This window comes from Haliaeetus albicilla, chromosome 5, assembly GCF_947461875.1.
Source record: "Haliaeetus albicilla chromosome 5, bHalAlb1.1, whole genome shotgun sequence".
Taxonomy (NCBI): domain Eukaryota; kingdom Metazoa; phylum Chordata; class Aves; order Accipitriformes; family Accipitridae; genus Haliaeetus; species Haliaeetus albicilla.
The window spans coordinates 49112259-49126473 of record NC_091487.1 but is presented as its reverse complement, the minus strand read 5'-3'; positions in this window follow the sequence as shown (position 1 = coordinate 49126473).

The following is a 14215-nucleotide window of genomic DNA, read 5'->3' as shown; positions in this document are numbered from 1 at the left end:
CTACAGATGTAAAAAGTTCTGATAAAACATTTCAATTCCAAATTGCCATGTATGTATACCTATATCTATATAATCTATATCTACACCTATATCTATACCTATATAGTCTATATCTATATGGCAATATATGTATTTGGCATGCACTTTTCAAGAGGATGACCTTTGTGCTATGGGCAACCATCTGCCCGCAGCACTGCAGTCTTAGTACCATGGAACCCACTGGCAACTCTACACGGACTTTGTTGGGTTTAGGTTATGTTATTTGGGGAAAGCAGGCTAACATTTAAATCCTTACCAAGCACATTTGCCATACCCTTCTTCTACCCCTCTTCAACCCATCTTCTGGGCCATACTGGGCACCCAAAAAGTAGGGGTTAAACACCAAAAGATAGAAGTATACTCCAACCCAGCAATATGTTCCCTTGCTCTGTGGTTTTTACCATAGGTTAAAACCTGAAGACTAATGAAAGTCATTCATATTTGCCACATCTCCTTCAGGGCAAAAGCTTCCTTTGAAGGATATTTCCTTTGCCTGTTGATCTCATTTAGTTTAGTCCTGTGTATTTCTTTTTTTTATGTCCCACTCTTTCACCACTATTTGACTAATAGCCAGCAAGTGCCATGCCATTAGAGCTCAACTTGTTTGTTCATCTGGCAAGTGTGATCCATAGATATTTAAGTGTACAGTATGAGGAAAGAGAACAGTTATCACATGTTCCCTGGGAAATGTTATATGATTCTTTTTAAGGACAGCACTTACAAAACAGTGCTTGCTAGGTAACTGTAGAAAGGTAATCAAACATTTTAATATTTCATTATTTTATACTTTTTAGATATATTTCTCATATCAATTGGCTTTTTATTGCTGGTACTCTGATTTTTTTTCCAGCTGTCATTCATCTAATTCACAGCAGCGGCCACCCAAATTGCTGTAGTCAATATGAGAGCCAAATTACTTTACCTGTCGACATTCTGCTTTTGTCTTCATTCTTAATATCATTCAACCCTGAGAATATTGTCTCTGCAGGTGCAGAAGTGAGTAGGAATGCCAGCAGAAATTAAATGACATTTTATCACTTTTGAGATAGGATGTGATTTGTTTTTAAGAGGTGATTGAATTTTCTACACATATCTCATCAACCAGCATCTCTATTACTTCTTGATCCAGCTTCCCCTGAAGTCAATGATAATTCTTCAGAGACTTCATACGGAGCTGCATTAGGCTCAATACGATTGATAGAAAGACATTCATGAAATACAATAAATTTAACAATTAGGTTGGCAATCATATTGCCTCAGTAGATCTTAGATGCTTAAGGAAATAATAGGTACCTAAATAAATGAATGTACTGATCCTTCTATTCTAGTACCCTGTTCCTGGCAATGAGCATTTTCAGGATTCTACCTGTTGATTAGGAGTATAGCTGTTTAATTCCTGACTCTTTCAAGTCTTCACATATGTAACCCATGGAGAACAGAGGTTGAATGTTTCTGTTCTCACTAGAACTTTTATAGTCACCATTTTTACTAAAGATCAAGAAAACAGCCAGAATCATCAGTCTAAGAGTAATTAAATGTGGTGAGGTGCACAGACTGAGTAGACTGCATATAGAGAGGAACTGTCTTTCATTCACTTGTAAATTTTTTGCGTTCTGGATGTGCCTTTCCTCAGCCCTTGTCCTCTTCCATACAGAGTCAGTGTTGTCACTTTACTCATGACATGTCAAGGCAGGTGCCAGGTGATGAATCACCAAACTTTTGTTCCAGTAGTGACAAGAACTTTTAAAATCTCACTGTGTCTCTTAGACAGCTGAAGGGCTAAGCCAATGCAGCCATAGCTTGTTAAGATCACACTGTAAAAAAATCATCCTCAATGCATGTTTATTGATGCCTGTTTGAAAAAAAAATGGGGAGCAGTTGTTAATAAAACTCAGTACATGAATGCTTGCTGAAAGTAATCGTACAAAGCATTCAAAAGAGTATTGTGTGAATTCATGTAGATGTTGAAACAAATATCCATTGAAAAATGGTTTTGGTATTATCTCAGCTCTTGCCTGAACTTCAGAGATGGCTTGTGAACAAAAACACAGAAAGGAATAATCTAAAATACATTTACTGGTAACCAACACACCTTTGAAAGGCTACTTTTAAGTGAAGTAGAAATATATGCAGAAGTAGAAATACAGTTCTGGTAGTGCTGTGTTTTTAATGGTCTATTTATAAAAATGTAGTGGTGCTGGTGAAATGTGCTGCATGACTTTCTGCTGTTTTTTAAAAGTGGAGGGTTTCTTTCTGCTATTTTTTTAAAGTGGAGAGTTTCTTACTCCTCTGATCATTCCATTTATTTCAATGGGAATAGGAAGTTGCTTGAAGAGTAAACATTATTCAGCATGAATAAAGATGGCAGGTTATATTTTGTTTTAGGACAGGGAAGACCATCTGTCAGGTAATCGGAACCTTTCAATCCACAGTATGATTCACTCCAACTCTTGCACAACTCTGAATACCTTTAAAGCTTAGACGTTTCACCGCACATGGCACAAATCCATGGGCAAAACTCAAGAGAGCAGAAAAAAAGCCTGCAGAAAAAAGCCCCAAATGACAAACTACTTATTTTGAAATTAGATGCTCAGCTTCTAGGAAATAGTTGACCAGATAAAAAGTAGATTTATGGAAAAGCAAGGAGGTGACTCACTGACGGTCATTGTTAAGAAAAAAGATAACAGTTCTGCGTATTAGTTGTAAAATATTTATATGAAATTTCAAGTCACCTACTCAATTAACTGGTAGCTGAATTCATTACAAATATTAACTTATTGCCCATAGGACTCAAGTAATCAATAATTTACATTAAAATCTTGTTCAGTGGAACTAGAGTTTTTTACCAACAGCTATTTTGAATAATATCCTTGCAAATAACTCTGATAAATATTTACCTTGCCTGGTGAGGATGCTTGATGTCACAAAGCCATCACTTTATACAGGGCCCAGAATTACTGGATTTGGGAAATTCCAGGTCTGGATTTTTTTTTTTTGTCTGAACATGAACAGCACCAAAAGCTTAAAATTTCCAGTGTTAAAATATATTAAAAAACCCATATTTTTGATCAAGCAAACCATTCACAAACAGAATTGGGTTATAACTGAGTTCTCAGTTACATAAAGCTGTCTCAAAACAATACAAAACCCAAATAGCTCTATTTCAAAAAGATTGCAGTTGAGACATTCCTTTTGCATAAAAAATTATTTCCAAATTTTTTAGAGAGAGAATTTCATTTAAATCATCACATTAGTGTGCAACATTCTTAGGTTCAACAAATTTCATATTCTTGGAGAATAACATTCCACTGATTTTCTTTTTAAACCAGCTGCACACTTCAGCTTTAGTCTTGGGCATATTAATTCATAAAAAGGTACAGCATGGTGGTAAAACAAGTTTTATGTCATCCGTAGAGAAAAAAAAAAGAGGGAATACAGACACATAAAGTAATAAAAACCCTTAGTCAGTCTTACAGAGCAAAGCAGAGGGCAAAATCCCCAGCAGATGTTAAAATCAGTGTGGCTAACCTCAATCCAATTAGTCTATGCTGATTTACACTAGCTGAGGTTCAGGAGGTGAATGCCTGAGGTACAGATGTGAACTACATAAGCTACTCCAACATTTGAGGACACTTCTGTCTTCAAGTCAGTAATGTGTTACTTAGGCACCTTGATTATATTCATATTTATCTCTTGCCATTTACACAAGTTAGGTTGTCATGATTAGTTTCTGGAGTTTTTTGCACTAGTCTGGTTTTTTTCCCAATGTATGCATATCTACTGTGACTTTTTAGTGCCTTTCTAGATTTAACTAGTGTCGGAAATGTGTCTTCTTCAAATCTGTGCCGCATATTCCAAAGGTCATGGCTAAACTGAAGCTTTCAGATTTATGCATTATAATTCTTCTGCTTTTGCACTTACTGCACTGAATCCTTGTGAAATATTGTATTGATTTTTATAATTCTAATGTGGCTATTTTCAAAATCTTTCTAGTCTCTCTTACCTTAACTGACCAGTTAAATGACTGAGTTAGGCACATCTTTCTTTTAGTTTATCCAATCAGAATATGCTTCTGCATTTAGCATGTTTTAAAGTGGCTTTCTGTGCTTTGATTTCTAACCTATGGAATACCCTTTCAAGGGCAAGTGAGCCTGAAAACCTCATCGCTACTTTCACGTTTCAAGGCCTTTCTGGTCGCAGTGCTGTCCTTTGTTACTGAAGCATTGCCGTTGGCTTAGCCGTATCAAATAGATTGAAATTTACTTTGTGTAGCTTGCTGTCTATAAACTTACCTGTATAAAAATAGGAAGGGGGATACTCACTATTATTGTATGAGTACCTACTATGATATGAGGCTGTCTGGAAATCACAGGGAAACCTTTAGAATCTATTTTAAAAAGAAGGTGCTATATCAAATGTAAACGGCTGCTGCAATTACATAAGGTGGAATTCAGTTTGCAAGAGCTGTTGAGCTTTGGAGCACAAGCCAATTACCAGCAGGAGTCAGAAATTGTTCCACCTGGAAAAATTATCTGAACTATATGGGAGGTAACAGGGATTTCCATCCTGAAACATTTTATATTCTTTCAGTTTTGAGGGAAACAGTTTCTTACCTAGCAATTGCAATCATTCCAAGGCACTTATCTAGCCAGAGCTATACAGCTAAGGACTGCATCCTACAGTCATTGAAAAAATAATCAGCCAATGGTGGTATTGCACATCCCACAAAAACTTGGAATAAATTCTACCATGTGAAGAGAGCTCAGGGGTTATCTCCCTTTGGCTTCGTGGTTTCCAATTAAGCAACTTCTCTTTGCATGTCATGGTGGTACTGGCCTCTTTTTCTAGATCCAAGCTGTGGTCTTAAATTCAGCCTTTGCTTTATTTCTTGTGTTCCTACAGCAAAGCATGGGTGCTTTTTACATTATTTTCCCCTGCACTGAAAGAGACCAAACACCAATGCAGAGGATGGCAGAGCTGAGCCAGAGTCTAGGTGTGTGCAGAGGCCCGGACCCTCTTCTCCCAATTCCTGTCCTCCACGGTACTCAATGAGATGTCTTGGTGTTATTTCTTCACAAGACAAAGATTCTGTACGCATTAGTACTGTATGGGGCCAACATGTCCAGGAAGAAAAGGGTCCATTTGCATCACAAGCCCCATGGCTATTAGTGGAAACTCACTTTTCTGGCAGGCCATGGAGGAGCACACCTGCCTTTTTCATCCCCTGTAGGGACGTCTTTGCCACAGCATTTATGCACATATATAGACAGCCTTGCCCAGACTTCTCTTCTTCCCTGGGCCTTTATAATGCACTTTTTCAAGTCCGGCATCCAGCCTTACCTCCTGCCCAACAGCTGCAGAGTTCCTGCGTTATTGCTGTCACAGCCTAACCCACAAGGCTTAATTTGACAGTCCTGTGGCATGGCTTCTTCTGTAACTGCCCTATGAAGCCTAATATCAATGGCAGTAACACATTACTTGCTGTTTGAAAAATGCAGGTGGTGGCAGTCACCACAGGGTAATTGAAAACAAAGTACATCAAATACTGGCAGAGCTCAGAAGAATCAGTTTAAGGAGGGCTGTAGAGCTGTACATGGGGATTGCACAATTCAACACTTTGGCTATCGTTACGGGTTTGTGTGGCGCAGGTTTTTTTTGGTAGCGGGGTAGGGGCCGCAGGGCCGGCTCCTGGGAGAAGCTGCTCGAAGCTTCCCCGGCTGGGAGCCGGACCCGCCTCTGGCCCAGGCCGAGCCCCTCAGCGATGGCGGTAGCGCCTCTGGGAGAAGAGATTTCAGAGCAGAGGGAAACCCTGGTGAGTCGGGGGATTGGAATGTGAGGGGAACCCCTCTGCAGGTACTGAGGTCAGTGAGGAAGGAGGGGATGCCCCCCGCAGCCCGCGGGGAGGCGGCAGGCTGTCCCCCCCAGCCCGTGGAGGGGAGCGGGGGAGCAGATGCCCACCTGCAGCCCGGGGAGAGAGGAGCCCACGCCGGAGCAGGGGGATGGATGCCCCCCAAGATGGCCGCCGCTCCCTGGGAGACCCCGCGCTGGAGCAGGCTGGGACTGAAGGACTGCAGCCTGTGGGAAAGGACCCACAGCAGGGAAGTTTGTGAGGAACTGCAGCCCGTGGAAAGGACTCACGTTGGAGAAGTCCATGGAGAACTGTCTCCTGTGAGAAGGACCCCACGCTGGAGCAGGAGAAGAGTGAGGAGGAAGGAGTGGCAGAGACAAGGTGTGATGAACTGACCCCAACCCCCATTCCCCTTTCCCCTGCACTGCTGTGGGGAGGAAGGAGAGAGAACCAGGAGTGGAGTTGAGCCGGGAAGGATGGAGGGGTGGGGGGAAGGTGTTCTAAGGTTTGGGTTTACTTCCTAATATCCTTGCTTTGATTTGATTGGTAGTAAATTAAATTGATTTTGTTTCTTCCCCAAGCTGAGCCTGTCTTTTGCCCATGACCATAAGTGGGGAGTGATCCCTCCCTGTCCTTGTCTCGACCCACAAGCCTGCCTTTATATTTTCTCCTCATCCCACTGTGGCCGGAGGTGGGGGGAATGAGCGAGCGGCTGCGTGGTGCTTTGTTACCAACTGGACTGAAACCACGACAGCTATAGAGATCTATTTCAGTGATTTTCAATTACTTTCTTTTCTTAGTGAATTTGTGACTTTTGAAAGGCTCCATGCTGATGGCCACAGAGGTGGAAATCCTTTATTCGCAAAACAAGTAGTGGTAGTACCAGCTTTCTAACACTAATATGCCTCAAGTGCAACTCTGTCCTAAAGAAATTATTGCAACTTTTACCTTCTTTCATGACTTTGCTGGGAGATTAGTGGGTATGTTGATAAGAGCCAGATGAGTGTTTTCTTTTCATTAGGTGAATAGATATCCAGTGTGGGTGAGATTTAGATCACATGCATTCATACAGTTGGCTACAACCATCATATGATGGAAATTTCTAGCCAATATGGACTTGAATGAAAAGTTAAACAGTAACTTATACCTGAAAGTGCTACCCTTTGTGTCTTGGGAAATCTCCTATAAGCGTCCCAAGACAGAGGTGATGCTTGTGAGTCCAAGAAAGAGTTGAGCCCTGTACTGAAAGCACGGTTAGACTTAAGAACAGTAACAAAGATGAAAAAAGAGGAAATGTGACATCTCAAATACTGATTACATCTTTCTTAACATTTCCATTAACAAGATTTCCAGTGGGAAAAAAAGTATGTTTACAACAGGAAATCTGTAAAGAATTTGAAATTCACGGTTTGTGTGATCTTTACCTAGGTGTTATGACAGTATCTATATATAATACTTGTTATATGGTACATTCTGTAGTGAAAAAAAATTCAAATGCACATGGAGCAATGGATAGGACTTTAGATAGTGTGTGTATCTACCTATATGTATACCTATGTACATATACACATAGATATAGTATCCTTAGTTCATCCAAGAAGTTACTATTCAAAACCTCCTCAGACAAATTAGTTACCTCCCACTGTGATAAATTAATGTGGGTGCAGGGAGGTGATTCTACACCTGGTGGCACTAACAGCAGTGTTTCCTTTGTGTGTTTTTTTCTCTGAACTATCTGCCTGCATAAACACCCTCAGTATAGCCAAATATCTAGGTCACCTTTAAATCTTTAAACAATGAGAATCCCTAAAGAGGAGCAGTTATCAAGCTTTGAAAGCAAAAATTGTTCTGTCCAATCTTGTCTAAAGAAGTGCCTGAAGTTTATAGCAGCAGACACTCCCTATCCTGCACTGTTTTCCAGGCAGTTAGGTTGATGCCATTCCTATTTGATTTTCAAGCAGACTCTAAACATGGTGCAGAGATTATTATGGTGGCCCAGAGGTCCTCAGCTTACAACTCTTAGGTTACATGCAGCTTTTCCAAGAGGTTCCCTGGAAGTTTCTAACTGAAGATTACAACACAATTATTTTGTTTTCTCCTGCAAGGTGACTTTTCAAGCTTAGGAAAATGAAATGAAATGAAATGAAATGAAATGAAAGGAAATGAAAGAGAGTTAGTCCCTTGTGAAGCTATATGAAATGTTTTGTTCTGTTGTGTTGTATAATACTCTCCATCCAAAAAAACCCCAACCTATATGGATGAAAGTTTTCCCACTGTGGAAAAAATCATGTGAAAACTTGTAAAAATATGTAACTTTAACCATCTGTGCAAATCGTAATAGTAACTTTGGATCCATTGTTCACAGTAAAAATCAGCTACAGTCAACAATGGCACTGTTGACCTTGACCTAGAGTTCTGGTCACATTTAAATAGCGATCTTTCTAATTACATCTCCATACATATGGATTTCTGTTTTCCTCTGACTACAGACTGCAGTCCTACCTGTCTATTATTATGTGCTGATTCCATCCCTCCTTCTCCCCCGGATGGGATAACAAATGTGTAATTGGAAAATAATGACAGCAGTACTGTGAATAACCCCAACACAGGCTGAGAAGCCAAGTCAGATGTAGCTGACTACTTCATGAACACACTACTGCATGCTACAAAACACATATGTGCGCTTGCACACACACAGATAATGCAGTTTCCCACGTTAATTTCTTTTTCCCAAGGTGAGTCATCATGGGGCTAAAAGTCTTGTCTCCTCCTGGTCTGATCCTGGAGAGAGGAGCCATGACAACTTTCTACTGTGGCACTTTCCAGGTGCAGAACTTACCCTGTAGGGCTGTAGACAGCTGAGCGTAATTTAAGGAGCCCCAAGGCTTTTCTAAATTGCACTGGAGACTGAAGAACAACAAATATGATTTATAGCCACCTTGTTTTTTCCTCCTTTCCTCAGCCATGCAAGCTTATACTGGCTTCAGTTTAAGCATCTAAATTAGTTCTTTTTATACTTTATTCACACAATTCATGATAGGCATAAATGGTGATGCCTTCATGAGGTCTTTTTGGCCTTGTAAATCTCCACAAGAAAGATAAAACTGTGTTATGTAAGTTTTATGATATTACCAATACATTTCTCAAAAATGCAGCTGATTGTAACTGCATTCTTTGCAATAGATCTGCAGCAATGACAACCATGACACGCTCTCTGTTTTGAATAACCAGGTTTTTAAATCATTAAAATCATTAAAATCATTAAGGATTCTTAGAGGCTTTGTAAAGAAAAAGGATCACAGTAATAAGAATAATGCATAATATAGATTTCTTATATATCAGAAATAAGGTTTAATTAGCTGAAATCGTGTGACATGGTGCTAAATGGGGCATGTCACAAGTTACCCTACAAGAATTTAATGCAAGATCAACATTTATTACATACAAACTGATGCTATTAAACTAGGTAGCTCTACCTAGTCTGTGATACCCCGAAATAACTCTATGCATACATTTATAGGATTGCTGTAAAGATAAAAAGTTATATGTATTCTGTGAGTAAAAAAAAAAGAAGTGAGAATTAATGCTAAGCAATGAAGAATCTTAAAAATCTCCTAAATATCCTATTTTAGTCCAGTTTTTCATTCACTTTTCTTTCTCTGGTCTTGTGTTCTGAGCACTTACTGATGTAAATAGTTTTCTTGGTTATTATATTTGCCTGCTGTAGTCCATGGGTTAAGGCTCAGCTTAGAAGCGACTGGAAGAGGACCCATCTCTGCTCCCATTGAAACTGGCTGACTTCAGCATGAATGGAACTGGTCATGGTACAGCTGTAGGAGAACAGGTACCCTCAACTTACTAACATCAGCTGTAACATCCAGCAGGATAAAGCTCCACTGGCAAAAGTCCGTGGAATATCTGTGGGTTCTAATGACTGCAGGCTACTTCATCGCCTTGTTACCCAATTTAACAGCTATACTTTTTGCCTAAGAAAGAGAAGAATTTCCTTCTTTGTACTGAGGGAAACCAGTCTGCATGTAAATTACACTTTGAACCCAAACCAAATTTTCTGAAGACTTTTTCAGTGGTGAAGACTTAGCTTGGCAGGCTGTTGGGTTTATTTCCTTTCTAAATTCCTGCCTAGTCTAAATCATCCTGTAGTCATTATCATTTAAGTGATCATCTCATTTGTGCCATCAGACATTAAAATAACCTTATCTAAAAGACCAAGGTAACATGAAATGCTAAATCTTTCACAACTCTAGTCATTAAGAAGAAACAATAAAGCCATAGGTTTGCAAAAGTCTTACTAAGAAATACAGTGTCATTGTAGACTTTCAAGAAACAGAAATCCATGATGCATAGTAAGAAATCTGAGTGTTGCTTTCCCACCCACTTTGGTAGTGTGAAAGGGTTATAGAATTTCCCAAACGCTACAGATTTCTTTTCTGCAAATTGCTTGATGATGGAAGGATGTAGCTCATTCTATGCTGTACTTTTCAAGCACTCTGGCAAAGGCAAATGTCACAGAGAAATCAGTATGAGTGGATCAGAGTATTTGCTACCACAGAGTTGAGGAGGTCCCTTGGGGATAACTGCAGTGCCCAGAATTGCCAGAAGAGCCCTGAAAGACATCTCTATGACAGAGACAATTAATGCACAACACAATCATTGGCCTCATACAGTCAATGTTTCTCAGAAAACTATAAAATATACTCTGCTTAAAATTATATAAATCCATCCAAATAACGACTATTTCTACAGCAACCTTTTTCTTGCAATTTGTCTGAATGGTCTCTGAAGCTGGTCATTGCCTCATCCATTTCAAGGACTTTTGGCCTTGTGAAATAATAGCATGTCACATTCAGGGACAGAATATCCTCTGAAAAGCAGCTGGTATATTCATTCAGCTCTCAATCCATATTATTATACATTATTTATATATTTTCAGTGTGCTGAGAACACTTCCTGGTAAGGCGTATTTGTTATCTCACCCCATTTAATGAAAGTCTAAATGTGTTGACTTCTTGAGCTTTACTTCTTATTTATATCAGTGTCTTAGGCTCATAATTTACTCTTTGCTTGAGTTTAATCTTATTGTCCTAGCTGGAGACAACAGAAACAAGGAAAGAAGCAGGTCTTAACGCTGTTGTAACCAAATGAAGTCATTGACCTCTGTGAAAGCACATTTTCTGGCAACGGACAGAAGATCTTAGTTCTTCAAACCGTGGACATCTCCTTCATTTTTTGTGCAGTGTTTTCATGGTCTCAGGACACAAGTTGTATGAGTCTGAACTTCATGAACTAAATTAAAGCTTAAATATGTGAAAAAGCCATTTGCGTGAAAAAAGTATGGAAGACTGTGAGAGAAAAAAAAGCATGAAGAATGTGCTCCAGAGTTTGAATAGTGCAACAAGAGGAGAACTCAATGAAACATGCAAAAGCGGTAGCATTGTTTGTGCTGAATAGTGGCAGCAGGACTTTATATGGCTTGTATTTTGGGATACTGGATAGAAAGAAGCCTGTGACCCCAATAGCCACTCTGTGCTTTTTTTCTTTGCCTTTGTTCCAGATTTACCTTTTTTTGAGAGTCTATTTATGGAGAGGGTCTGCAGCAGAGCTACGCTCTCATGCAAGAAGGTGGTATGTCATGCTGTGGTTTCTTTTTGGACCAAGATCTTCCCCTGTAAGGAGGAACATTGATGGTTCTTGCATGTCATAGGTGGCAGGGAAAGGAACAGAATGGATTACTCACTCTCCTGATGGAAAAGGGTGTTTTATTTTACCTATTCGGAAGCAAGAAATTATTGGAACCCAGGACATAAATATGCCTTGCCTTATTTCTCCCTCACTTTAAACAGACAAAGAAACCAAACAAAATTCTTTTCAGTCATGTCTTCTGATTTATACCTTACAGGTTTGTGTTTGTTAAGGATTAGGATAAGTCATAAAGCCTTGAAAAGAGCCTCCAAAGAAGCAGAAGTAGGAACTTTGAAAGAAAGAAATTTAAAAGAACTACCATTCCATATAAGTGATACCATTTCAGCAATCCCAGACTAAAATGTACTGGGTGACACTGGCTTGGAGAAGTGGCTCCACTCTGTAACTAGATCTGCCCTAGGGCTGTAAGTCAGTGAAGCAATTCAAAGTCAGTGGATCTGCATGAATTTTATGATTCAATCTTAGTGTGGAATAACAGGGATACTCTTAAATGAATGCATGGAATGAAAGCTAAAAGCAAATTAACTAAAACTGACACAAGAAATAAAAGATTAAAGATGGTGCTTGGCTGCCAAGGCTTCTTCTGGCAGTAGAAGAAAATAAAGTATATAGACTTCTGCTTTCTTCCTCAGACCACAAAAGCCTTACAGCCAAAACATTACATCTAATCCTAGTTTCTGTTTTGGTAAGTATGTTTCACTAACCTATTATATTACTGATTAATAATTAGTAAGTTGATTTTAGAGGCTGTTTCAGATTAATTACTTTCTTAAAAATAATGACAAAATTTAATCTAGTTGGAAGTCAATAATTATTTTTGGTATTTAAAATATACACAGCACAAGTAAGTGTGCTGAAAAAAGCCTGTCTTCATCATAGTTTAATTAAGCTGCTGAGAAGTAGCTAGTTGCTATAATCCCCGATTTTTATCTCTTTTAAAGGAATATTCGTTATTTATTAAATTAACTGTTCTCCAGTTTTGAATTTGCTGATACTAACCTGGTAATTCCTTTCATTCCCTTATTAGGATTTTTTTTACTGAGACATTAATGTATTAAAACATTCTCATGTAATTCTAATTCTCCAATATGAAACCCCAGTTCTGTGCAAGATAACTGAAAAGGTCTCATCTATTTTGGTGGGATCAAGATTTCATTCTAGCATAGAAAATAACAAGCTTCGTAAATGAATGCATGAGTATTCATATTTGTGAAAAACTGCCTGTCTAACCTTTATGATTTTTAAGTGCAATCCTGTCTGAAAGCACTGCATTGTTAATGGAAACTGGTGTCTTATTTTTCTTTGTAGGTTCAGTATCAGCACACAGCATCGAGGATTCAAGGGAAACCTCCTGCACCAGCCATCAAAGGAGTTATGACAGCAGTAGCTGTGTTATTAATTGAAAGGAGAAGGTGCCTATCTGCTTTTGTCTGGGTTCGGTGGTTTTCCTTTCTCAAAGAATAAGGTATGTGCCGAAGGAGGGCCGTGGGCTTCCAGAGCCCAGGCAAAGAGGAGACAGTGGAGAGGAACTGAGAGGGAAGTTACAGACAGAAGTCTGTACAGAAATCAAGCTGCTTCATTGTGTCAGTGCAGAAGATAGCTTAGCTGAGGGAAAGAATACCCTGAATGTAAGCCGTTTGCCATGTTTATGCATTAATCTGAACGTCTTGTGCCTTTGAGGGATGGATAAACCACAGTAAGTTTTTGAGGGAGCTGCTTAGGCATCACTTTAGTCAACTTCTGTCATGTGTCCCCAGCTGGAGATATCTGCAGGATCTAACCCAGCTGGATCTGCTGAAGCAGTAGTAGCTGGTACCCATGTGACCAGCTATGGTCTGAGAGAAGATTAATGACAGATTTCTATTTTGGTTAGAGGGTTGAGATCTGACCGCAAGGAAGGGAAGAGGAAAGGGGTTGGACGTGATGTCAGGTCAGCTACAGCTGTGCAGGGAATCTAGACCCTTGCAGTGAGTGCCCTAAACAATACCCAAAAGCTTTTATACAAACAAAAAAACCAATCCCAGTTTTAATAGACTATAAAATAGGTTAATTAACTTTTTAAATACAGAAAACTAAGATGGAATGGTAACAGAAAGGGATTCTAAACCAACTTCTCCTCGTCCACTGTATCCTTGCAGGCAGACCATTGTCTCAGCCAGCTCAGTGGCTTTCTGAAGTACAGCAAACTCTGCACAACCCCTCTGGACACCTTTTTGCAGTGCCTTGGGCCCAGCAGTGTCACCAGTTCCTGTTCCTCTGAGCAATATCTTGGTTGCTTTTGGAGCTGCATGCTCTCTTCTCCTTGATGCCCTTCATGTAGCCCTTCTTCCTTGTAACTCTAATGCCTAAAAATCTCTGCGTCTGTGCAATTCCTACCAAATAACATTCTCCCTCATCCTCCAGAGTGTTATATATGATCTCTAACTCCCTTTTTAAGGAGCATAGTGCCTACACTAAAAAACACAAAGAAAGGGTACAGTCTGTCATATGGCTGCTCTTGCTAAAATCCTCAAAAAGGAAAATGGTCCTTCTACTTCTGTTGCCATGACAATGACCATTTTTACAGAAAGCCACAGTGCAGTTAAGAAACATACTGTCTAGCAGTTT